General features: G+C 31.6%; 1 protein-coding gene across 1 annotated transcript in view; it reads right to left on the bottom strand.

Annotated features, from left to right (window-relative positions):
• Mctp (multiple C2 domain and transmembrane region protein) overlaps positions 1-9,586 on the bottom strand; it is an 880,976-nt gene extending 871,390 nt beyond the window's left edge. The window contains exon 1 of the mRNA XM_075359495.1: positions 9,383-9,586. The gene's annotated coding sequence lies outside the window, so the exon portion shown is untranslated. The remainder of the gene's footprint in view (positions 1-9,382) is intronic.
• Positions 9,587-27,990: the final 18,404 nt, after the last annotated feature.

Genomic DNA, 27,990 nt, shown 5'->3' with positions numbered 1-27,990 from the left:
GACGACTACAACAGCATTTTTTGGGTTAGAGGTGCGATTTTTCAAATACTGTTATTTTTTAATTGTAAAGAAATGTGTCAAAGTAAAATAAGACTTTAATTAGACGAAATATTGAGATACTGTGGGTGTCCTTGTTCTACAGCCAGACCCGCTTGAACATTTAAATTGAAAATTTAATGGCATCAATGCCCCATATATAGAAGCATTCGACTAACTTTAGTAAAAATCGGTCCAGTAGTTCTGGATATAACAGGTGATTTAGAGTCCAACAGTGTACATAGGAACATTAAATAATTTACATTTGGTTTTTTTGAGTTCTAGGTGGAAAAACGTCAAGATGTAGCGAAAACCGCATACGTCTAAATTGGACCGATTACAATTTCTCTTTTAGACCTAAAGTTCTGTTACAGTGCTATCTAAATAAGAAAGTAATATAATACAGAAGTAATTTTATTATAAGAACAATACTTTCCCATTTTTAATTCCTTTTACGAAGTAAAGGGAGTATTGTAATGACGAAAAACGGTTTTCAGATTTCAAAGGAAATATCCATTTCAATCATCCCTATATTCAGTTTGACTAGTTTTGGCGTGACGTCTGTACGTACGCACGTATGTATATCGTTTAACTCAAAAACGATTAGCCCTTAGGATGTTGAAATTTTGGATTTAGGACTGTTGTAATATTTTGCTGTGACCTCCCCTTTTGATTGCAATCGACTGGACCAAAACTGTCCAAAAAAGCCCAATATCCGAAAGATATTGATTTTTTTTTACTTTTTCTTAACTGCAGTAATAAGTACTCATTGAGATATTTTCAACGATATATCATAAGTGGTAAGCTTACTTTCATTGGTTTCATATCCAAATAAAATTTTAATTAATGAAATGTTTAGAACTTACAATGGGAAGGCCATGAATCGGTTCGAATCCGACTTCATCTCATTTTTTTTAACTTTTTTTTTAATTTAAATATATTGATTTATTAATAGTTATTCACCTCTTGATTGTAAAAAAATTTACAATAAATAATAATTCAATAATAAAAAAATAAAAAAAAAATGAAAAAATATCAGAAGTTACATTGGAATAAAACTTATGTAATTTTAATTTAAAAAAAAAGTGTATTTTAAAATGTTCCTTCAGCCACTTTAATAAGACAACATCCTATGGCTAATCGTTTTTGAGTTATGCGAGATACATACGTACGTACAGACTTCACGCCGAAACTAGTCAAAATGGATATTTCCGTTGAAATATAAAAATCCGAGATTTTTCGCGATCACAATACTTCCATTACTTCGTACAAGGAAGTAAAATTGAAGGTCTATAATTATAATTCTGCAATAAATATATTCTTATTTAATATTATTTTAAGCCGAGCTCAGAACAAACTATTCTAACATACATCTTTTAAAATATAATTTAAAATAATACTTTTTAATAAATATTATTATCAAATTCTATTTATGTTATTTTTACTTTCTTTCTACCAATAATTTTTTTTCGTATATTTACTACTAGAGATTCCCAGTATAAACTTTATAATTTTGTTCTTAACCTTACTTAACATTATAATATAACTTACTTGTTTCCTGATGAATAAACTAAACAAAACTAAAATAGCATTTATCGACAAAACTTTGTATTCTATTTTAGAACAACTTATACTCGCTATAAGAACTTTCTGAAAATCAATTAACATAATGTTCATGATAAAATATTTTATTTTATTATTAAATACATTAAATTAAAATTAAAATTTTGTAAATGTAAAAACATCTTTCTTGAAGTATTCATTTAATTTTTATTTTGTAAAATTATATAAATATGTAATAAATTATAAACTACTGTTTTTTTGTTGTTTTGTTTTTATGAAAGAGCGGGCATAACAGATATGATCATTAGCCCGGTGAAAATTGGTATTGTATGAAAATATTGCATGCCTGACCGGTATTTGAACCCAGGACCTCCACACGTAATGCCGAGACGCTACCTACTCGGACACAGAGGTCGACAAATATAAATCTTAATCTAAATTAAATACTAAATCTTTATTAATTGTAATATATAAAAATAAATAAATAACCTGTATTATATTTTTTAAAATTCAGAATTTATTGAAAATTCATTTATTTATAAAACTGATTTAACTTTTTTCTTTCTTTTTTTGAAAGGTGGAGGAATCCATTTTACAGATGCCGAGGCAGTGTTGGGGTCGCTAACAAGTTCCGCAAGTTGTTAGGTGCGTATGTATACCTTTCTTTTTTTTTTTTTTTTCCCCTACTCTCCCCGACCGGATATCCAATTAAGTATACTCAGTCGGGGAGAGTGTCCTTTTACTCTCAAAGGAGGCGTCCCCCACCCGCCGGCTATACGTCCGGCACGGCAGGTTGGCCTCCCCGGTCTCGGATCTTTTGTTTTACATTGCCTGCCTCTAATCCCCCGCTTTAGAGCCAAGGTCCGGCTATGCCGTCCCCCAGCGCCTCAGCAGGGAACCGGGACTCGGTCTTTACGCCTTTGGCCTCTAATCGGCAGCGCCGACCCCACAAAGAGCCTAGGCTCCCGCAGGGACGACCCCGCCGACCGGGACTTGGTCTTTTATTTTAACCCAAACTCAAACTATGTATACCTGCGTATGTATACCTGCGCACTACCGACTATACCTCCACCGCTGATTGCCCCCCTTCCTAGAAGAGCTATTGCTGCATTGTTGCATTTCATTAATTTGACTTAATGTCAAACCTAAAACAATTTGTAAATTTTTCAAAAAAGATTTATTTTAATTGAAAAAATAAATATGTTTCAATATATCTGTAACTTTTCCCTAGTGTTTAAAAAGAAAAAAAAAACCTTTATAGAGAGAATGGAGGATTTTCTGATTATTAAAACAATTTTATTAGCTAAAGAGTTTTTAGAATTCTTTTTAGGGGATGACACACCTAAAGAAAACTATGGTCTCGGTTCTTAGCTACAAAGATCTTGAATTGGCACCACTTTTATATTATTTTTCATATAAACCACTATTTTTACGTAGAATTTATAACTTATATATATATATATATATATATATATATATATATACACGGTTATCTATATTAAATGCAGTTGTAATATCATAATACGATAATGATAATAATGTGTAAAAGAAAACTATTAACTAAAAGCGTTGTCTTTATAATGAACTTTACTAAATAAATTTAATTAGTAGAGTGTTTATCAAATTCTTAATGCTGTTAAGAAATGTGATACAGCAAATATACGACAACAATGGTATTTTAATATTGACGTTTTACGTTTAATAGATCCTGTAAAAATGTTTATCGTCCGTTTTTATTAATTAATTTATTTATGGATAAAATTACAGGGAAAAAGAATTGATATTAAACTTATAAAAATTTGAAATACTGTAAGGCGATAAACTGTGTATTTTTCACTCTGTCTCTTAGAACCAATTCGTAAACAATTACTCGTATCACAATGAAAAACAAACAAATATATGTATATATGTATTACCATCCCTATTTTATATATTCCTAATGTCCAATACATGCAACTGTATTAATCGCCTTACATCTTTCCCATTGTCTAAGAGGTTAACAGCTAGTTAGTTTATGTAGTCGTTAAGCCTTATTAGGTAGATTTTATGTGCACCATGATTCGACTTCCAGAAAATTTCTATATGTCTTCGCGTTTCACAGCCTTCAGACCCCAAAACCACTGTCAGTTCAAAATTTTGTATGTACACACACACACACACACACACACACACACACACACACACACACACACACACACACACACACACACACACACACACACACACACACACACGCATACACATGTACACATACATTTCACTTTCTTGTGGTCACGATAACTGCCGTAATTTTGCGTCAATCACTTTCAAATTGATACATAAAATATAACGATCCAAAATCTCAATCGAGTTCATTAACCGGCCAAATCGAACCATGGGGTTGGAAATGGGGGGAACTTTTTCGAAAAACAAAATATCGCTATAATTTTCTTATTAAGTAAAATATCAATAAAACTGATATTTCAATTATTTTATAATTGACATTATAGTCCGTTTTTTCGCCATTAACGAACTCGACTGATATTTTGGGAAAGTTATTAAATGCTTTTATTTAACTCGCCTACCTATTGTAATGGTACCCATTACAATAGGTAGCTTTCTTATGCAATATACCTAAAAAAAAAAAAAAAAATAAAGTATTTTAAAGGCAAGATATATTACAAAGGACCTGAACTCTTTCGTTCCATTGTATTTTCTTAAACTAAGTGTTGATTTATATCCGATTGTTTTTAATTATAGTAAAACAAATCGTTAATTAATTGAGTTTAGTATTTAATTATTTTTACGCAAATGATTGATCACTAAACAAGAAGATAAATCTTAAAGAATGTTTTAATTAAAATACTGTATAAGATAATAATGACTTTGCAACAAAAAGTCATTTCTTTACGTAATAATTAAATAAAAATAACTTGAAGATTTTTAAATAAAATAATTTGAATTATTGCCACATTTACTTTTGTATCCTATACAACATATAATACATACATAACATTTTTTTATTTGTGTAGAGCGAATAAAAAAACAGACAAAAATTTTTTTTTTGTGCATAGATAAATTAATTGAAAAGAAGCTGGCAAAAAATTGCATGAGTTTCCTGTCTATTAATAATAAAAATTAAGTATTAGAACCAAAAAAAAAAGATGAAAACAAAATATTCATATATAGCTTAAGCTTAACAAATTTTCTTAAATAAAGTTTTCTCTAAAATGACTTTGAAGAGAATCAAAATTCTTTTTTTCGCTACATCCAACATTCAATTAACGAATTACTAAAATGATTATTCAATGTGAACCAAATTTGAGAAAAAAATCGGTTCGGTCAATTCTGAGACATAGGCCATTAGTGCGACATACATACATACGTACGTTCATACATGTATTTTTTTTGGTTTAAAGTGGACTAATACCTCCTAAAAAGTAATGAAATCCAAAAAAAAAAAATACCCGATATCCTATTTTTGACTTGATCACCATAATTTTCCCTTCAATATCGTAATTTTAACTGTATTCGCCGGAAAAGTACAAAGTGTAAAGGAAAATTAATAAAACAAATCATTCTCATATTAAATTATATTTAAAGCTGCAGAAAATTATTTTACTGGTAAATATCAGAATTATACATAGGAGATTTACTTTATGCGTTAACACGAAATACATTTTCTTAGTAGAACTTTTTTTTAAAATATATAAAAGTACTAGTAGACCGGGTAATGCTTCGCTATTGCTAAATCTGATAGTATGATTTAAATAAATTTTCTACTATATTAGACATATGTAATCTATTTCGTTGTGCTCTTTCTTCCTCTGTTTCATTTCTTTTGTATTCGATCATTCTCTTGGCTCGAATTGTATGTCGACCAATTTTTATCGTTATATTTAAATTATAAAAGCTTTATCTTCTATACAGATATTAATATAATTATTTACATTTTTGTAACGGTCGAAAAACAACAAAAAGAAAAATATTACGAAAACAATAAATTGTACAATCTTAATTCGCTATTAATTTTCTTTCTTTCTTCTTATGACCCCTGGAATGTTTACCACAGTTGAAACCTCACCATCACATATACACCATTAAAAAAAAAAGGATAGATAAAAAACCTAAAACTACTTTTACTAAATTTAATATCGATGTATAGATATCGAGAGATGTCGTCTGTATCGATCGTTGACTATGTCAATATCGACTTCCTCAGACAATTATTATGTGACCCATATTTTTTTGTCGTTTTGGACGCATTATTATTTAAACATGTAAACTAATAACATAAAAACAATTAATAATAAATAACCCAACGGGTTAGTCAAGTGATGAACTCATCATCGGAAATCAGCCGATTTCTAAGTTGAAAGTCTAAAGTTTCAAATTCTAGTAAAGGCAGTTATTTTTATACGAATTTAAGTAGTAGATCGTGGATACCTTTGTTCTCTGTCGGTTGGGTTTTAATTAACCATACATCTTAGGAATGGTCGATTTTAGACTGTACATCGTTTACGTTCATATATATCATCCTCATTCATCCTCTGAAATAATACCTAACAGGAGAAAATCATTTTTATAGATACATAATATTTTTAGATAAAAATTAAACTACATATACAAAAAAAGGGAGCAAAAGGGAAGAATACATATATACTGGTACGGTTGCATATAAAAATTAACTGCATTCTCCACCTGGGTTGTGTTCAAGCTGCCACTGTGCAGTAACTCATACGATGACGCACCGAAGCATCTGAGACATGGTCAGAAATTTCAGACTGAAACTTTTTTTTTGCATTTCGTTCGCCCCACCCTTTCCTCGGCCGTTCAGCGATTGATCCAGTCCCCAGAGATCGTTTTATTATCTTTATAAACAAAAAAAAGTACCACAATTGCTTAAGCAACGCAGTTGGCTATATGAACACTTTTTCTTTGCGTCCCGAGACCGAGTACTAGTGGTGAGACGTCATGACGTCTCACCACTTTTACAAATTTAAACCGTACCGAGAGGCAGAACTACAGAACTGAACTTCATATACTCGTATATGGAAAAGCAAAAGAGAAATAAAAATAATTGTTTTGTATATGAAACATTTCACTTTCTTAATAATGTAAACACACAAAAAAAAACTTCGTAAACAACAGTTGCATCATGTTTATGCTACTAAGAGATGACTAATCAAGATATGCCAATATTTAAGAGAACAATAGTATAGCAGTGACGTGCGGGCTGATCATCCAAGCTTGCCATTACGTGACGCTACTGTAAATTTCATCTGTTCGTCATAAATTTAAAAAACAAAAATAGTTTGTTCTCATTTGGGAATTTAAATTGAATATTATTTGAATTTCATAATTTTTACGTTTATTAAATAATAAAAAAAAAAATATATATATATATAGATATATAAGCTATAGTAGTATACACTCTGAAATTGTATTCTTAAAAGAAAATATAAAATCATAGAATTATTAGGTAAATTTAAAAATTTTCGAAATCAAGCGCAGCAATATCTTTTTCGCAATAACTAAAACGGTATTGTCTATTTAATTTCATAAATAAAAAATATCAGTATTAACAAGTATACAGTACTGATCAGAACGGACTGCCTATGAGGTGTCTTTAAATCCGTAGATCATCTTTATTTTTAATGTTATAGTTTATATTACTGTATTCCTCTGACGGGATCAGTTATTTTATTAGATGGATGATGTTATTACTTTAAGAAACGTTTCCAAGCGGCGCTTTGGCACATAGAGATAGAAGCAAGTCAGTTGTAAAAAAAAAGTTTGTTAAATCAAAATCTTGAACATTTATTTGTGTTCCCATCTGGGTGAAAATGTTGCAATATCCAGTAAAATGGGTAATGGCTAATTTTTTATTGTTTTTTTTATGTTGAGGTAGATATTGATTCAGAACGTACTGAACCGATCAACAACTGGAGTGGTCTGCGTTTGGACCGATGTTAAGCCTCTTTTTTTTAATTAGATCTCATATTCATAATTACAAACCCGGTTGAAAAGCTTTTCAGGTTATATTTTCACTTACAATCCCTTCTGAAATAAACAATATTAACAGAGTAATTAGGTTTTCAAATATTTAATCGTGATAACATAAATGTTTTTATTTTTTCTCAAAAAAGACAAAATAAATTACATAATTTTGAAAAATAAAAAATTACTTTATTTTAAAATGTGAAAAATATTTTTTACAAATTTATAGATGTTTTTTTTTTCGTTTTTCAGCACCAATGTGATCAATATTGGTGTGTTTTCTTTGGTTGTATTGGGATATATGTGCATATGTACGGCCTTCACATGGTATTTAATTGGGCTTTTGTTTGACGAAATACATCATTCAAAATGCACAATAAAATGTTGGGTATACATAATAAGACGAATCAAAACCAGGCGGAATCAACGTAGGCGAAAATAAATCCGACGGTCAAACCAGGCAAGGTCAATATTACAGGCGAAAATAAAATAAGGTCAGGCCAACAAGGGAACATAACCCAGGCGATTCTGCACCCCTCGTTTGTGACTGCAGAACCTTACTCCACTGACTAGGCATTGTTGTCTCTTCCCACCATTATAGAATGTAGCGGAAAAACATTTCTGGCCACCGATGTAATCAGCGGCCCAACTACTGGCCACCAAGCGCGAGGCGGTAAGTTATATTAATATAATAAGTTAGGCTTTTATGTTAGTTAAGTTAGGTTATGTTAGTTAAATTAGGTTAACCCAGCGGGATGTGCGAGGTTCTGGGGGCTACCACTGTCACGCTGTAGTGGGCACCGAACTGCCGCTGAAGGGAAGCTCGGTCTGATTACAATGGACGTCCCGTAAATCCCCGACTTCGCCAGAGACCAACTTCCGGACCCAAGAACTGTTCTCAGAGCTAACGCAAAAAACGGCCATTTTCAGGGCCACTACAAGGTTATGAATTACGAGCCGTCGAAGTCATTCCACGACAACAGCCCTTCTCAGGGTTACCATAAGGTTATTAATTACAACAAACAGTCGAAGCCAATCAACGACAAAAACGGCCCTTTTCAGGGCTACTACACGATGATTAAGGTGCCACGTGCCGTCGAAGCCATTTGGCGTCAATATATATATATATCGCATGAAATTCCTGGTAAGGTAAGTATTATAATCATAAAATAACAATAATTATTTTACAAAAATGTGTCTGTACGATAAAAATAAATTATCATTTATAAATCCAAAGTCCGATTCTTAACTTTAGAAACGAGCATTTTTGGATGGCATATTTGATTCAGTTCATTTTAATCATTAAATTAACAAATTTTCAACAAAAAATGATCTGGCAAAATAGAGAATTGGTTTCGGATATTGTGTGAATTCCACAAGCTAGGTGTTGTTAAAAGTTATTTACCGATATTAATAAGACTGTTACAATCAAAATTTTCTGATAAGTTCAGATGGAAACTTAAATAAATATTAAAGTTAAAATTTTAAATCGCATAAAGGTAATGCCTTTTTAATATCCTGAATACAGTTATAAAATAATAGAGGTTTTTCAATTTTTTTACCTAATTCGTTAATCTGGGTGTCTATTGTGGTGTGGTAGCTAACAGCATGTACCCGAATGCTTTAATATAATATAGTTTTTATTAAAGGCGATGAGAGTTAAATAAAAAGTAAGAAGAAAAAATTATACGATTCGTTCAGTTAGGATAATTTACGTCATATGTTGTGCAGACAGGTGAACTGTGCAACAGACAACGTCTCAATTACATAATTAATTATATCCTGATTACCTCTGCGGCCTAACCTTGAGGGAGGTGAAGAAGTAGTGTGTCTTCTGGACGACTGAGACATGGTGATGTACGTTGGAAGTGGACTGAGCAGGAGCAGGAGATGTCCCTTTGGTAACAAGATGTATATCACCTCGCCGATTTAACTCGAGGGCGCTCTTGGAAAGATGCTTGCCCAACGGTCCCTCCGATGGGGGATTTCCCAGCAGCCGATGCCGTGGCCCTGGAAAAAATACATTAATTTAATATATTTAAAAATAAATAAAAGTATTTCATATTTTGAAATATATACGATGAACTAATGATTAGTTTATCTTGCATACAAATTTAAATTTTATAAAAGATGAGAAATCATGGTTTTGCAGTTGTTCGTATTCAGCTAATATAATAATTATTCAATTATTAGAAAGTTCTTTTTTACAAAAGTATTTAGAACAACAGAGTTTAAATATACAAAACTAAAACAAGATCTTATACTTCAGTGTAAGTAAAAAATGAACGTCTGATTGGAAAAAAGTTTTTGAAAAATCGCACCCCCACCCTAAAAAAATGCTCGAAACTACTGCCATGTTATGACGTCACAGCTGAGCGGTAGAATTAAATAAATGAATAATATTTATATTGTAAAAAGGTAACTAGGTCTCGAACTCGATCGCCCGGTTGACTCAGTACCTGATGCGATAAGCCTCACGACTATACCGGTCTGATGACCTGTACAAGCAAAATCTTTTTTATGTAAGTTGTAAAATTACATTAATTTAGTAAGTGCCGACCGTCGCCGCTAGTACCGCCACACCCGCGCGGGTAAATACGGTATGCGCACCCGCTTTATTTAGAATCACTGGCTCCCTGCAGTAGTGGACTTTATAGCAAATGCGGACGACCTCGCTGTGCTGGTCACAGCTAGGTCGGTTGGGTAGGTGAAAACGTTAGCAAATAATGCACTAGCAGATTAGATGCGGTAGGTGCGGATGCGAGGTCTTGAAGTATCTACGCATAAAACCGAAATTTTGCTGATGACGGGTAGGAGATGGATGCCAAAGTTTTCGGTTAAAGTGAAGGACACAGAAGTGACCCGCTTGAGGAGAACAAAATACCTTGGTATTTGGCTCGATGAGACGAAGGGGTTTACAAAACACGTAACGGAGATGTGCCAAAAGGCCGAAAGATTGACTTGAGCAGTTGCCAGGTTCATGAAAGACATTAGAGGTACTAGAGCCTCCCAAAGAAGAATTATTGCGGCTACGGTAACCTGCGCAATCACATATGCAGCACCGGTTTGGTGTGAAACCCTTAAAGTTAAGCGCAATAGACATGATTAATAGTGTCTATCGACGGCTTGCACTCAGGATGACGCAGGCGTACAGATCAGTGTCACTGATCTGTACGCCTGCGTACGTTCTGTACGCTCGTGATCGTTATCACGAGCACCGGCTCCACCAGGGCTCCACCGGGGGCATCCCAACGGGGATGCCCCCGGCTTGATCCCAGTCTTGATCCGCGGTATCAACCGCGGATCGACAGAAGGCATGGGAAGATGGACTTCTGGACGGCCCAATGGCTAACGGGTCATGTATCGTTCGAGGTCTACCTCCATGCGAAGGGCAGGCGTGGCTCACCTCTATGTCGCTACTGTGAGGATGAGGACGACGTAGAACATACTTTTCTCAGATGTCCAAGATGGGCTTCGGAGCGAACCTTTGAGAGGGCGGTTTCATCTGAGGAGGTGATGGAGCGTATGGTCGGCTCGGGTGCAGGTTAGGACAGGTGCTCTAGATGGTTCAAAAGAGTTCTCTCCGTGAAATTACAAGAAGAAGGAAGAGAATAGGATAGTGTGCAACCCCGAAGAGGGGATGGAAGGTCAGCTCACAGGGGTTGAACGGCGGGGGACCAACAGGATCGTCGCAGCTGGGTGCCCCCAGGAGACACCGGAAGCCCTTGCGGAAGGACCACACCAGGAGTACCCGCAGGTACGCGTGGTGACGATGTGTACCTCACTAGGTGTTCCGCCACCACGCCGCGGGAGGAGGAGAGTTTTTAGTGCGGCACCGCCTTAACGCGGGAAACCCCACACACCTAGCGGTACGGGCCGGTGGGCGTCTGGCAGTAGATATTCCCTCCTCCAACGTAAAAAAAAATTAGAATCAATGAATTAAATAAACGAAAAGATATATTTAAATAAAACTGTGTGTGTATGTGACGGGAAAGTCCAGCAACTCTGTTGTCAGATATTTTCCATAGAAATTAAGTTATAAAACCATGTGAAATTTATCCTTCAACATAAACTTACAAATTATATTACACTACTTAAATACAATGTTGAAATAGTTAATTAACTTTTATATCAAAAAAAATAAAACATGAATTATGTACAAGTAAATCTTGTACGAAGTACAGAAAAAACAGATATGAAATAAATACATAGTTATACGAATAAATATGTTGATAAAAAATGTAGGTAGAAAATATAGTAGATAAATGTTGGACAAAAATTGAAAAAAAGCAGGGATAAATTGGCAACAAAAATTGCTTAGAGTAAATAAAATGTTTTTTCTTCATAAAAAAAAATACCTGAAGAAGTCTACGGAACTACAAGTATATTTTAAATCTAGAAAATATTCAGTTTGTTGGTTATTTATATTCTGACAGATGAAATAACGGGAGTGATATTGCTGTATGTATTTTGAGAATCAAATCATCTCTAATACCAAATCTAGATTTATTTTTTGAATTTATATTTATAAAAAAAAGAAAAAAGGAAGTTAAGTATATGATTTGCGGTTAACACAGAACGGTTACAATAATGTAATAAATATTAATGTAGGTTTTTATTAAATTTACCATTTTGTTTGAATCCACATAATTTTCAGCTGATTATGAAGAATGATATAAACATTAAACAAAATAATCTTTTATCTGCTTTAAATTTTAATTTAAAGTATAACAAGTTTTGGCTATGCAAGATTTACGATTGGTATGAGTAGCAGGAGTATACGTCCCCTTATTCATTTAGATAAAATTAAACAAAAAAGTTCCTTTGGAGATTTATTATAGGCTAGAAGGAAAATTTCAAACCAGACTGTTCGATGAACTCTTTGCTCAATATGGTTAATGCATACTAATTAAGAAGACTATAAATATATTCACAGCACGATAAATAAATTTAATTCCGTTGTGCACAGAGTTGGTTAGGACAGCCCTTATTAGGTTGCAGTGGATGGGATAGTCAAATTCATGGTTTCGTGGTTTATAAAAAAAAGAACGTAAATCAAACACCACTGGTTTCTTTTTAAGAAACCAGTATTTGTGGCTAAAATATAAAATGAAATAAACCACGTTACCTCTAGTATAAGTTATTATAAAAATTGTAATAACAGTACTTTATTATTATTATTATTATTTCTATTAATTAAGAATGGGGTAGGTAACACAAATACAATGCACCTGGATTATTTTTAACTGCACTTAGTTTAATGACGGCTTATTATATAGAGCTTCTTTTTCCCCTTGCCGCCCGGAACTAGACCCCCAATTAAGCATGAACCCCTTTGCCAGTAGTCGTCAGACGAGAGAAATGCCAGGCCCAGCTATGCCGATCCCGGCCTCCATTACCAAGCAACCGTGACTCAGTCCCTTTGTGCTTCGCCTCTAACGGGGACACCTACGGAGGGACTCTTTTAGCTCAGGAGCTCGAGAGTCCCCACACTTATTCAGCACCGCCCACCCGTACAAGCACAGGCGAACGGCAGCTCCTACGGAGCTCTCCCTCACCCCTTCGTTTCCCGATATTTCATTTGCAGTATTCCCCACACAAACCATGTCACAGTGTTGAAGTCCACCGAACTGCGTAACATCGTTCCAACGATGGTCCCTACCTCGAGATGCCTAGTTACTGCAGTACAGTCACGGCGTTCCTCGTCCCACCACGGGCACTGGAATATCACGTGTTCTGGCGTGTCTAACTCCCGACATTAGGGGCAGAAGGGGTCTTCAGCTCTTCTTCGTCCACACAGGTATAATCGAAAGACCCTATGGCCTGTCAGAAATTGTGTCAGCCAGAATTCCAGTTCGCCAAACTTCTTCCCGGCCCACGGCTCAACGTGCATGATCAAACGATGTGTCCACCTCCCTTTCGTGGATGTATCCCACCTGGCTTGTCAATCCCTGTAGACATTTTCGTTGCTATCGTTCTTAGATACACCCTGATAAAAACTTCAGCAGCAATTAGCTGCTGAAGTGTCGGCATTCCAGTTATCACCAGCCCTATTACATAGAGCTTATGTCGTATTATTATGAACGTTAAGTCTAAAACACTTCATGTTTCCTAACGTTATGAATAGCAGCGTGTAAGTTTGTTATTATGGCAATGAATGAAACAAATTACGCTAAAATTTATTCATGAAAAAAGATACAGTAAATACATAATATAATTAATATGATATTCCATATTTCAGAAAACAGTTATTAAAGAATATATTAGAAACTACAAGTATATTGTGTAAACAACTAACTGGTAGTCTCTTTCAACTTAAAATTTAACACCAGCGTAGAAGTAATCAAATTATAGAAATAATATTTCTATATCATAATAATAGCATTTAGTTGTTTTCCATAAATAAATTAAATTTAACCGAGCCAAGGCGGTAATTATTCACCGTACCTTTGGTCCTCCGACCGCGGATATTGAAGATTCTACAATTCAGTACTTTAATTTATAAATAATACTTCAATACAAGAGAAAGAAATTAGTGGAGATACGGAGATACCGACAATATTCAACACTGGTATTTTGTTCGCAACAGTTCAAATTATTATATCATTTTAATTTATTTTATTATTAATATTATTATCAAAGAGCAGTTGCTATACAGAGAGATACTAGTTTATAACAACACAGGACTAAATACGACCATCAAAGGGATATTTAAAATTAACTGTCCTTTCTACAATAGTAATTTACGCCACCGTAATTATTGTCATGTCAAACATTGGCCGACAATAACATAACATTTTTAAAAAACCAGCGGTTGCAAAGGCAATAATTAAAAAGTTGGCATGACCGCCATTTTGAAATAGATTGAGAGAACAAATTCATTATGTTTATACAAGTAAACATCTAGGTATCAACATCTAGGTATAAACATCGTATCAAGCTGAAATTTTGTATACGGCTTGATACAAAATTTCAGCTTGATACGATTAATCATCCCTGAGAAATAAACTTTTATCAGAATGGCGAATAGCTCGTAAACTAAGCGTTTCCGGATATATATTGATATAAACTCTTTTTTTATTTCAATTTGGCAATCCATTCCTGAATTCTTAAAACGGTTTTTATAAACATCTTTATAAAACGGTTTTTTATAAACATTTATTTATACAAATAAAATAATACTGCTGTCATATCCAAATATAGGTGAGTTTAAAGTAATTAACTCAGCGTCAAATAATGGGCAGGCAGGAGTAGGTTTCGTGATGAACAAGAAGATAGGGAGGAGAGTGGAGTATTTCAAGACGCATAGCGATAGAATCATTGTAATAAGGATAAAATCATAACCTAAACCGACAACGATTGTTAACGTCTATATGCCTACAAGCGCCCATGATGATGATGAGGTAGAGTGTGTATACGAAGAGATTGATGAAGCAATTAAACACGTAAAAGGAGATTGGAATGCAAGCATTGGAAAAGGCAAGGAAGGAAATACAGTGGGTGAATACGGGCTGAGCAAAAGGAATGAAAGAGGGGACCGACTTATACAGTTTTGCACGAAGTATAATTTAGTAATTGCCAACACCCATTTTAAAAATCATAATAAAAGAATATACACTTGTTAAAAGCCAGGCGATACTGCAAGGTATCAGATAGATTATATCATGGTTAAGCAAAGATTTAGAAATCAACTCGTTGGCTGCAAAACTTACCCTGGAGCAGACATTGATAGCGACCATAATTTGGTGATAATGAAATGTAGATTGGGGTTTAAAAACCTGAAGAAAAGGTGTCAGATGAATCGGTGGAATTTAGAGAAGCTTGAGGAAGAGGAGGTAAATAAGATTTTTGAGGAGGACATCGCAAGAGGTCTGAGTAAAAAAGATAAGGTAGAAAATGTAGAAGAAGAATGGGAGAATGTTAAAAAGGAAATTCTTAAATCAGCAGAAGCAAACTTAGGCGGAATAAAGAGAACTGGTAGAAAACCTTGGGTTTCAGACGATATATTGCAGCTGATTACAGATAACATGAAACATTACAGATAACTCACGACTAAAATTATTTCTTATATTTTTTTCTCAGTTCAATTTCAGAGAACCAAGAAACCGATTGTTTTATTTTTTAATAAAACACAATTATCAGCATCAGTATCAGCTATTTATGAAGAAATGATTTTTAAAATATTATGAAGAGGTTGATTGTTTGAACAGTATAAAAAACTAAAGTATCCTTTTAAGTAACCAACAAACAATTTTCTTGTTTTTATATTTATTTATAAAAATACAATTGTAACTCTATTATATAAAATTTGCATGTTATTATCTAAATTTCATACGAAAGTTACGTATTGTAAATGGGTACCATGATTCGACTTCCAGAAAATTTCGACATATCTTCGCGTTTGACATCCCCCAGATCCCAAAATCACCATCAGTTCAAAAGTTTATATATACATTTACACCGTAATTTTTCGCCAATCACTTTCAAATTGATACATAAAATATAACGACCCAAAACCTTGGTAGAGTTCGTTAATGAGAAAAATCGGACCATGGAGGTGGATATAGGGAACTTTTACGGAAAAACAAAATATCGCTGTAACTTTCTTAATATGTAAAATATGGAATTCGTTTAAAATTCCAACTATTCTTTGAATAAGGGCTCAAAACTTATCTAAGTAAAGTCTTTTGATATCACTAAACATTGGCCCAGGGAGCGGAAAAAATAGAGTTTTGAAGATAAAAAAATCATACCTCCCTTAATAGGCAAACCATCAGATCGGTTTAAAGTGGTAGCTAGTGCACTAAATATTACCTAAAACCTTTGCCTGAAACAATTTTTTAAATAACCAATCCTTATGGCAAGGGATGACCAAAACAAAAAAAACAATAAAAAATAAAAACAGAAAAAACCAAATATCGCTATAACTTTATTATTAAGTAAAATATTGAATTCGTTTAAAGTTCCTACTATTCTATGGACAAAGGCCTAAAACATATCAAAAAAAATTTTCTGATATCACTAACCATTAGCCCAGGGGGGAGGAAAAAATGGGGTTAGAGAACAAAATATCATACCTCCCTTAATTAATAGGTACATTATCGATTCGGCTTAAAGTGGTCGTTAGTCCTTTAAACATTACCTAAAATGTTTGTCTGAAACAATTTTTGATATGACCAGCCCAATGCAATATTGCATTGATTCAATTTGAAGTGTTTTTTAACTTTAAGGTGGAAATTATTTTTATCCCCTACTTAGCACCAGTGAAATCTACCTCCACCTTCCGGGATGCCGAAAGGGATTTTTTTTTTGTTTAATTAAGACATTAAAATGTTTTATTTTTAATTGAATTTTTTTCTTTATTTTAGAAAACTAAATAATACTTAGAACTATTGTTAAAAAAAAAAAATACAACTGAAATGTGATATGTTTGCGCTAGCGGTTAATAAATTTTTGTTATTTTTTTTTTGCTGTTTAGAAGTTTAAATATTTTTAATCTGTTTGTAGTAATTTGTTTCATTTGTTAATTTTATTAGTTATTTTAAAAAATAAAGTAATTGTATATAACTGAAAAAAATATGAAATGGGACGGAATGCAAGGGTTTCGGAGTATATTTTATCCCCCTATTAATCGCAGAACCTAAACATCAGTTCCTTACTGCTGGTTCTTTCTAATTGTTTAGCGGGTATTTAAGTTTTAATGGCGGTTATGTATTTATTTTTAGTTTAAGATGAATGGTGTTTAGGACTGCGCGTTCCTATCCTTTGTAGTTCGTTTAATGAAGTATTTTACTTGTGTTATTCCTTGGAATGTTAGCAAAGTATTCGCGCTTTTCTCCGTGCACGATTTCCCTTTCAGTTCGACCAGTGGAAGGCCTTTTATGGCTAGAATAAGAGGCTTGGTTTGTAGGCTTATCTTGCATACATTAATTAAAAAAAAAAAATTAATTAATTTACAATAAAGTAATTTTTTTTAAGTATATAAAATCGATTTTAGTAAAGGACGAATTGAAAGGGGATAAGGAGACGTCTAATTGCATTTTACTCTCGTTTATTTAGAATGAATAACAGCAGATTGACTAAATTTTTGATTTCTTCCAAAGTAAAAAAAAAACTAAAGGAAAATGATTCACATAAGTTCAAGAAAACTTAAAAGAACTGAAGATAACTTAACAAATTAATACAAAAAGAAATTTTAAAAAGAATATTAAAAGATGACAATAAAAGGTTCGAAGTAGCGCCTAAACGCAACAACAACAGAGCTGAACTTTCTGAAGAACGAAGGAATGAAGAGGTACTGGACAGATAGAAAAACAGAAAAAAGAAACAACCGCAAATAAATAAATAAATGATCTAACGTGTTCTCCAAGCTGAACTAATTGTAAAAAAATAACCCCACCAAAAAAAAATTTATTTAAATTTTGATTATTTTTTAAAAATACTCCTTTCCAAACTGGCGCCAACTTCTGAAAGCCAAAATTTATAGCACTGAAGAAGTATTTGTATGTTTTTCTTTTAAGTCACTTATTCGTTTTTTATTTTTTATTTTTTTGACACCGGTCACTGTAGGATCACACAGAGTAGTTACTTCTGGCTAGTTTTTATCTCTCCAATACTCTTTCCTTCTTTTATTGTACCGCTTCCTTCTTTCTTCCGACCATTTTAGGTTAGCGCATTCTTTCTTCTCCTTCTGGATCCTTTTGAATTCTAAGATTATTTTCTTAATTACCATTTGTTCTTTAAACAAACCCTTAGAACCTTAAGAACCCTTAGGTTCTCTTGAATTTGCTTGAATCGTTTAACGTTCGTCTTGTCACCATTATACACGTCAAAAGTTCTCTTCATAAGTCTGTTTGAATCCATTCTTGTCAGATGTCCGTAGAATTCCAATCTTTGTCTACGTATTTCTTCCATGATCTTCCATGATTTTAAAATTTAATGAAATTTTAATTTATTTTTTAAAGAATGAAATTAGTCTAAGTTGAATGTATTCTTAAGTTAGTATTTATATTTATTATGAAATATTATTTCATTTGTTATACAGGATGAACGTTTAACAAAACAAGGTTGAGTATATTCAAATATTTATAAGTATAATTTTTAAAAAATCGTATGTTTGAATAAGTTTCAATTAAAAAAAAAAAAAAAATGCTTACGATATTAAATAAAAATAACTTATCAATATAAAAAAAAAAAAAAATAAGAAGTAAGAAGAGATTTTTTTAATAAAAAGGATTTAAAATAAATAAAGAGAATTTTCAATGAAATTATTTTAATGACGAATAAAAAAGTATTCACTACTTTCCGATAAAAGTTCAAGTTAAAAACTTTGAAATGATTTAAATATATTTGATCAGTGACCGTCATAATTTTTAAATTGGTGAAGGTTTATAAATCTTTATCATTTTATTATCTAAAGTACTTTCTTCATTTATAGAAAGTTTTCAACATTTATTTTTAAAAAATCCATTTTTTGTAACTTAATTACTTTTCCTTTTACAAAAAGGACTTATGTTATCATTTTTACTTTTAGGTAATAATGAAACGATGATCTAAAACGAGCGTCGTTTAAATTGTTAATAGACATTATATATTTGAAAGAGTATACGTAAGTTAAATAAATAACCTGTAATTGAATAAAGTTAAACTCATTAATATAATTTGTTAATATTTTAAATTAATAAAAATGAAAAATAAATAAATAAAAGAAAATGAAATAAATTTCTTGAAAACTGTTTTTAAAGAATTGCATCTAAAGAGAAATCTTGTGAAAATTAAAAAAAAACAAGACCTGTAGGGCCATTAAACGGGAGTTAATTTAACACAATTAACTTTAATTATAAACTTACATTAATCCACTACAGTTAGAATAATTATACGGTAGTTAAATTTCTTTCTTTTTTAATTTGGTAACGAAGATTAAATTATCTCCTTTTCTAACTTGCTCTCTTCTAATCATATAAAAATCGGTAATATATATACGTTTATCGTAAACTATGATAAAATTAGTTACATTATCTTACCCACGGGGTTGGTCTAGTGGTGAACTCGTCTTCCCAAATCAGCTGATTTGGAAGTCGAGAGTTCCAGCGTTCAAATCCTTTTAAAGTCAATTATTTTTACACTGAATTAAATACTAGATCGTGGATACCGGTGTTCTTTGGTGATTGGGTTTCAATTAACCAAACAACTCAGGAATGGTCGAACTTAGACTCTATAAGACTACACTTCATTATTTACACTCTTACATATCATCCTCTGAAGTATTATCTGAACGGTTCGGTTATTACCGGAGGCTAAACAAGAAAAAGAAAAGAAAAAAGTTACATTACCTTGCATTTAATAAAAGAAACATTCCACTATCTAAATATTAAAAAAAACATGTCGAGTCATTCATAAACAACGCCCAGCAAAACTCACTTAATTAAAATTTATATAACATACGGTGTAAGTGGACAGAAAGAAAAAAAAAATTGAAATTCCAAGTTGAAAGGGTTTTTTTTTAAGTTTAAATGGTTAAAATGAAGTAAAAATGAAATTTACTATTTTTTTTTTTTTTTGTTTTTAATTTCTCAGTAACAAATGTAGACATCAACTTGATTTTTGGTTTGTGTAATCTACATGTGAATATCTAAAAAGAAATTTCTAGATATCCCGAAATTCGAATAGGAGTAATAATCAGAGTATCTAAATAGGAGTAATTTCAGTACCATACTACACGAAATATTCGCTAAATTTGGGCTTGCAAATACTCTTTAAATAAATATCTAAAAACCATTTTTGAGGTTTTGAATTTCGATTTTTTAAAAAGTTCAACGTTGTACGATGCGACGGTTCAACCAAACTTAGTCTCTTCCAGTATTACTGTGTATGTACGTCGCGACTGGCAAAACGAGGGTAAAGCCGCGATAGCAATGCCAGTGTAAATAAATAAATAAATATATGGAATGCCAGTATATATATATATATATATATATACATAATATACAGCGTGTCCTTCGAAGAAATATACGGTCTTGAATTATTATCACACATCCATTCCCCCACCGATTCTATTGAATCTTTACAGCTCTTGTAACGAGAGTTCTGAAAAGTTCTTCTAGGATTTATAGAAACAAAATGGCGGTTTCAAATAATAAAGTTAATTTCAGATAAACCACATATTTGATTTATTACAAAACAATGAATGCTGGTATGATTAAAAACAGATGATGAATTGTTAAACAACGGTTCGAATTGATGAAAACAAGTTAATAACTAGTCATAACCATGATTAATTATCTAACTGTGTTATATTATTCTAGTTCTAATTATCATATGTTTTTAACCATCGCTACCAGCTACTTTTAATGAATAAAAAATGTGGTTTATCTGAAATAAATGGTTTTAGTTGAAAGCCGCCATTTTATTTCTATAAAACCTAAAGGTTGAAATTTAAAAAAAATATTTTTAGAATCTTCGTTAAAAGGTCTATAAAGTTTCAATAGAATCAGTGGGGAATGGGCAAGTGATACTAAATCAAAAACGTACACTTCTTCGTGGTATAATACATCTAAGTATATATTCGTATATATTCTTTTCATTATGGTATAAATAATTGCTTACTAATGGGTTCTGAGAAACATAGTGAAATAATTACAGTAAATCCTTACAGTATTTCACGTTTTCATGCGTTTAGTACAGATTCCGTTCATTTCTTGAAAAATTTTTTTTCGATTATTTCTATGTGTAGAAAGTAATGTTTTAAATGTTTTCTCTTAAATTCCTCCGAAGAAAATCGAAACTGCTTCTTTTTTTTGCGAATCACACATAACCCGCTAATCACGAGCCGCCACTGATGGAGGGCATTGCATAATCGACTTTAAACTCTACAAATTACATACAAGGTTTGCGTGAACCTGATGAAGAAAAACGAACTGAGTTTTATGTAAACTGATAAACAAAATTGAAACTGTGATAATTAAATTGGTTTATCATTGAACGTTAAATTGTGTTCATTGACAAAACAACCTTATCGCCTACCAGCAATAAAATAAATCAACATATGTTCGGACATAGGATGAGCAGAATCTACATTATACAATCCAACATGTACAGTATCATCGATAACGTAACTGGAATAAAATGTTCAGCATTTTAAAAAAATTAGGGTTCAAATACAGAGATAGAAGAATAATTGCTAACATGTACAGGAACCAAACAGCAACAATAACAATTGAAGAACATAAGAAAGAAGCCCTAATAAGAAAGGGAGTCCGACAAGGATGTTCCCTATCTCCGTTACTTTTTAATCTTTACATGGAACTAGCAGTTAATGATGTTAAAGAACAATTTAGATTCGGAGTAACAGTACAAGGTGAAAAGATAAAGATGCTACGATTTGCTGATGATATAGTAATTCTAGCCGAGAGTAAAAAGGATTTAGAAGAAACAATGAACGGCATAGATGAAGTCCTACGCAAGAACTATCGCATGAAAATAAACAAGAACAAAACAAAAGTAATGAAATGTAGTAGAAATAACAAAGATGGACCCCTGAATGTGAAAATAGGAGGAGAAAAGATTATGGAGGTAAAAGAATTTTGTTATTTGGGAAGTAAAATTACTAAAGATGGACGAAGCAGGAGCGATATAAAATGCCGAATAGCACAAGCTAAACGAGCCTTCAGTAAGAAATATAATTTTTTTACATCAAAAATTAATTTAAATGTCAGGAAAAGATTTTTGAAAGTGTATATTAGGAGTGTCGCTTTACATGGAAGTGAAACTTGTATAATCGGAGTATCTGAGAAGAAAAGATTAGAAGCTTTTGAAATGCGGTGCTATAGGAGAATGTTAAAAATCAGATGGGTGGATAAAGTGACAAATGAAGAGGTATTGCGGCAAATAGATGTAGAAAGAAGCATTTGGAAAAATATAGTTAAAAGAAGAGACAGACTTATAGGCCACATACTAAGGCATCCTGGAATAGTCGCTTTAATATTGGAAGGACAGGTAGAAGGGAAAAACTGTGTAGGCAGGCCACGTTTGGAGTATATAAAACAAATTGAGCTGAAGCAACGGTTAACAAAAACAACTGCCGCCTTAGACCAAGACATGATTCATAGGGTTTGGCAGGAAACTAATTAAAAAATGGCACATCTGCCGAGTTACAAAAGTTGGCTATACTCAACAATTTTAGATGAAACGAAGATAAACTGTATTCAGTGTAGTATTAAACATTTCTGTAATTTGTTTACGTTTTTATTAATAAAAGTTACTTTTGTATAATTAATTTAGAAATACCCTATTCCTTTTTTACTTCCTTGGTCGAATTTAACGAAGTATCGTGATCACGAAAAATTTCGGTTTCCAGCTTTCAACGGAAATATCCACTTTGACCACCGCTTAATTCATTTTGAGTACTCTCGGAGTGACGTCTGTACATACGTACTTATGTATTTATTATGTATGTGTGTACGTAGTAGATAAGTATTCATCTCGCATAACTGAAAAACGATTAGCCGTAGGATGTTGAAATTTTGGATTTAGGACTGTTGTAACATCTAGTTGTGCACCTCCCCTTTTGATTGCAATCGACTGAACCATAAGTGTCCAAAAAAGCTCAAAATCCAAAAAAAGTTTGATTTTGGACTTTTTCTTAACTACAGTAATAAGCCCTCATTGAAAGCTTTTCAACGATATATCATAAGTGGTACTTATTTTCACTGGTTTCTGAGTTACAGCCAAATAAAATTTTAATTAATGAAATATTTGGATCTTACAATGGGAAGGCACATCGGTTCGAATCAGATTTCATCTCTTTTTTTTAACATTTTTTTTAAATTTATATTTATTTATTTATTAATAATTATTAACATCTGATTGTAAAAACAAATTATGATGAGTAATAACTCAATAATAACAATATATATATATATATATATATATATATATATAAAACTTCTGATATTTTTTCATATATATATATATATATATATATATGAAAAAATATCAGAAGTTTTGAAAGAAATAAAATTTTATGTTTTTCATTTTAAAAAATCATGTAAATGTAATTTATTAGGCGTACAAGGAAGTCATGTGATGTTTACATCAGATTTTTATTGAAACGGATGTTTTATAGGTAAAATCATTTGAATAAAGTATGAAATTAACATACAATTTATTAATTTCTATTTGTTTTTAATTTATAAACAAAATTTTTTGTTGTTTATCTAATCACGGTATTATTAGAATTTTTTTTTGAATTATTTATTTATGAAATTTAGAAGAATATGTATTAACGTCAGTAAATTTACTGAAGTTCATGCGCAATGCTTAATTTAAATTAAATAATCACTTTTACACTTATATAATAATTCTCAGTTTACTTAAATTTAAGGTAAATTAAGATTAACTTTCACGTCTCTTAGGAAAATTTCAAAGGTTGTATAAAAAATTGCTTTTTTTAAAATTATAACGTTTAAAAGAAAATAAGAGAAAAAAATTATAAAGGGTGACATAGTTATAAACTTCGCAACCATCGGGTTACGCTTAGTTACGAACGTTACTGCATTTTATTTCCGGTCACTAATTAATCTAGAAAATTTACGGGTTAATTCATTAATCTTTCTTAAGTGTTTTACTTTTCAGTTTTACTTTTAAGTGTTCTTACTTTTTATTTTGATTATTATTATTAAAGTTGTAGAAAATAGTAAAATTAAGTTGCATGGAGACATGAAACGGGTACGTGAACCAAACAATTATTCAATTTTTTATTTTTTATTGAAAATAGGATATACCTATACACACAGAACGATTCACGAAGAATGTAACAACTTTCAGGACCTATTCTACTGATGAAAATTGAAAATTCAGTTTCGTTGTTTAGTTACAATTTACCACATTTTGATGTTTTATTTTGAATAAATTTCAAATTTCTTACGTTTGTATTTAATTTCTATAGGCTTTATTCATACTACTTTACTCAAAATTAACAATAAGGCCTGTTTAAGCCACAAACACGGACAGTCAGGCAAAAAAGAAGAAAAGAAATACGAAGGAAACAAGAAGGCCGTCCCACGATAGGGAATTCGGCTTAGCGTAGACTGCTAAATAAAGAGGAAGAATCTCCGTATCCTTCTTTTATGTTACAAAAACTAGTAAGGCAACCGGTTACAGTCAAAGTATGCGATTTCCTTCGTGAAGGAACTGATTGATCTTTCGACAAAACTAGGGCCATCAGAAGCATTCCTGTTGAAATCCACTAACGCCGAAAGGCCTTCAGTGGAAGGATTGAAGGATATTTGCGTCGGGAGAAGGATGCAAATATCTTTGCCAATCTGACAAGGAATAAACAGAGTAAAATGTATTTTTCATAAACATGATCTACAAAGCAATTTAAAATTCCATCTATCTTAATAACAATTTAATATAAATGTATAATCGCCATAAAAATTAAATACCCGTTAGATAAATAAAAAGACACAATTGCAGGGGACTACTGACAATAAATAGGAGGATAAAACATCCCCTAACATCTTTGCGTTCCATTGCATTCCACGGTTTTTTTACATTTTTTTTTTTTTTTTGGTATTTTACTGTTTTCTAGTATTTTTTTTTTTGTTTCTATTTCAGTAAATTTTCAGCCTTTATCGTTTTTTAAACTTTTCTGAAAAGAGCTTTAAAAAATATCCTGAAAAGAAGCCTTAAATTAAAAAAAAACGTTACAGTTCAATGATGATCTCAAAATAATTGATTCTTATGTTTATAAAAAAATATAGTTAAAAAAGATAAAATTCAATTCTGAAAAGAACTTATTTCTTACTTAATATCTTTAAAGTGGAAGTAAATGATTTTACAACTTGGTATCTAAGTAAGCATACTTAGATGGAAATTTCAACTTGAGTGGTAAAAAGTTATTGATCTAGAAAGGATTAGATGTGTATAATTTACAAAAGGTGTTTACTTTTACAAATAGGTACAGAAAAGCATTAGATATTACTAATTACAGTTAATCTATAAGAAAATATGCAACAAGCATATTACACATTTTACGTTTTAGTACAAGAGATTTCTAATTTCTGGGTTGAAAAATCGATTAGAAAAAGTTCAAACGCAAAATATCTTCAACGGTTCAAGAATTATGTGTGTTATTCCTGCGTAAAACGTCACTAGAATTTCTGAAAAATATACTACAACAAAAGGGTTATGAACAACAAAAACAAGAAACAATCATTAAAAATTAACAAAAAAAAAACATTGCACTTTAATATAGCAAACTACCAATACAGGATAATTAAAGAGCGTGCGGGTAACAATTTTATATATAATATTTTTATATAGTCTAATTTTTTACAAATCGTTTAAATTTATTTAAACATGTATACATATATATTAACTTCCGGTTGCCACTTCGCCCGCTCTATGTGGTTACTTGCGTTTCCCGTAGCGATCAGTCTTTTTATTTTATGTTTATTAGCCAAGTAACCGGAGTCAGATCCAGCCAGTCATACGTAGTAGAAAGATAGTATTGGTTGTGGTGGTTGAGCCCCCGATGCGCCGTATACCGTCGCACCCTTTAAAAAAATTGGAATTAAAAAACCCGAAAATGATTTTTAAATATTTATCTGAAAAGTAATTGCAAGCTAAATCTACTGAATATCTCGTTTACTATACTAGGAATTGGAAAAATTTGCAATCATTATTTAACAATTTTTTTTATCTTCTTCATACCCTTTGAAGGTTCAATTTCAAAAACCTAGAGATTGGTTTATTGACATGAAGATTACACTTACAAAAACTCAGATTGATTTCTTTATTTGTTACATAGAAATTAAAAAATATAACAGGGCTTCAAACAAAATTCAATAATCAATTTTATTCCTTGAAATTCGGAATGAATCTCAAAAACCTAGAAACTGATTTTTAGATGTGTTCAGCGTGTTTCTACTGAAACACTGCGGGATGTGCTGGCGTCAGTCCGCTACTCGAACGATACGCGTTTGGATTTATGTAGCTGTGTATTAGCAATGTAATAAGTTGTGTATTATTTATTAAGATTTAACTATATCATTTCATGTGTTTATGGTAATAAAAAGAACTTTAATTTAAAAACAAAAGAAAATCATCTTTTGTATTGTTGTATTGTTTTCTTTTAACATATTAAAACCATGTTCTATCAGTTTACCTCAATCTAATGTATAAGACACTACAAAATGTAAACTCTCTCTCTCTCTATAATGGCTTGTTAAAAATTTAATATGGTTCAATTAATGCTGAAATATCTTATGTTATGTTTTAATACGTGAATCTAATATCTTATGTTATGTTTTAATATGTGAATCTAAGGTAATATAAAAATTATGTTTTGATTTCTTCTTTATAATCGTATGCTTCATAAAAATCAAGAGAATTCATGTCGACATATAAAATTCACGATTGTAAGATTAGAATTCTGCGTAAGTTAACATTAAGCTATTAATGGTTTTCAATAAACAATAATAATAATAATATTTTGAGCAATTCCGCACATTATTTATTATCCACCCGACGGATGAATCAATCTTGGATTTACAGTCCACTAAATGAATATTTTTAGGTTTTAGAATCAACAAGATGTTCGTAATCTATCAGTTTAAACCCAACTTACACAGTGACACACTCATAGATCACAATTCATTAGTTTGTGCTTCAATCGGCAAATTTCCATTATTACATATACATACCTATATATATATATATATATATATATATATATATATTTTAGAGATTTTTCGTGATGAAATATATCCAGAAAGCGATAACAACGATTTTTTTTAAATAGAGGAGATTTTTTTTTATCCTGAAAAAACTCTCTTCTTAATACAGTAGTATAAATATAGCCTATGACACTTCTCGTAACGTAAGGATTTCAACGCTGTCACACATTTAAATCGGTTTAGCCGCTGAGCTGCTACGGTGGAACAAACATACATTACACTCTTTTTGGGCAGTCATGTAAAAATCATTAAAATTAGCCCGATAGAACTCTATCCCCACAAAAGGAAATATGTTTCTGTAGAAACTTCAGGCATTTGTACAAAAAAGATATATACGCACATGTATTTGTTAAATGATCCACCATATAAAAAAATCATATCATTTTTTAGCGGACTTCAAAAAGAAGGATCTTAATTTTTACGGAATGGATTGTAATTTTTTTTTTTTATCTTGCATAACAATTTACTGAAAACAGCGAATTTAAATACTTATTTTTAAATGAAAAGAGGATGAACCATTTCCCAGCGGTCCGCCTTCTATTGCTGAATTATATTTTGACTTTAGAAAAAAAATTGCGGGTTAAAAAACCTTCCTGCAATATAGCGTACGCTTTCTGTCGTACAAATCTATACAGAAAAGGTTTTTAGCGAACAAGAATTTTTGCAATGCATA

This window comes from Lycorma delicatula, chromosome 3 (genome assembly GCF_047948215.1).
Source record: "Lycorma delicatula isolate Av1 chromosome 3, ASM4794821v1, whole genome shotgun sequence".
Lineage (NCBI taxonomy): Eukaryota > Metazoa > Arthropoda > Insecta > Hemiptera > Fulgoridae > Lycorma > Lycorma delicatula.
This window is presented reverse-complemented; position numbering and strand designations above follow the sequence as displayed.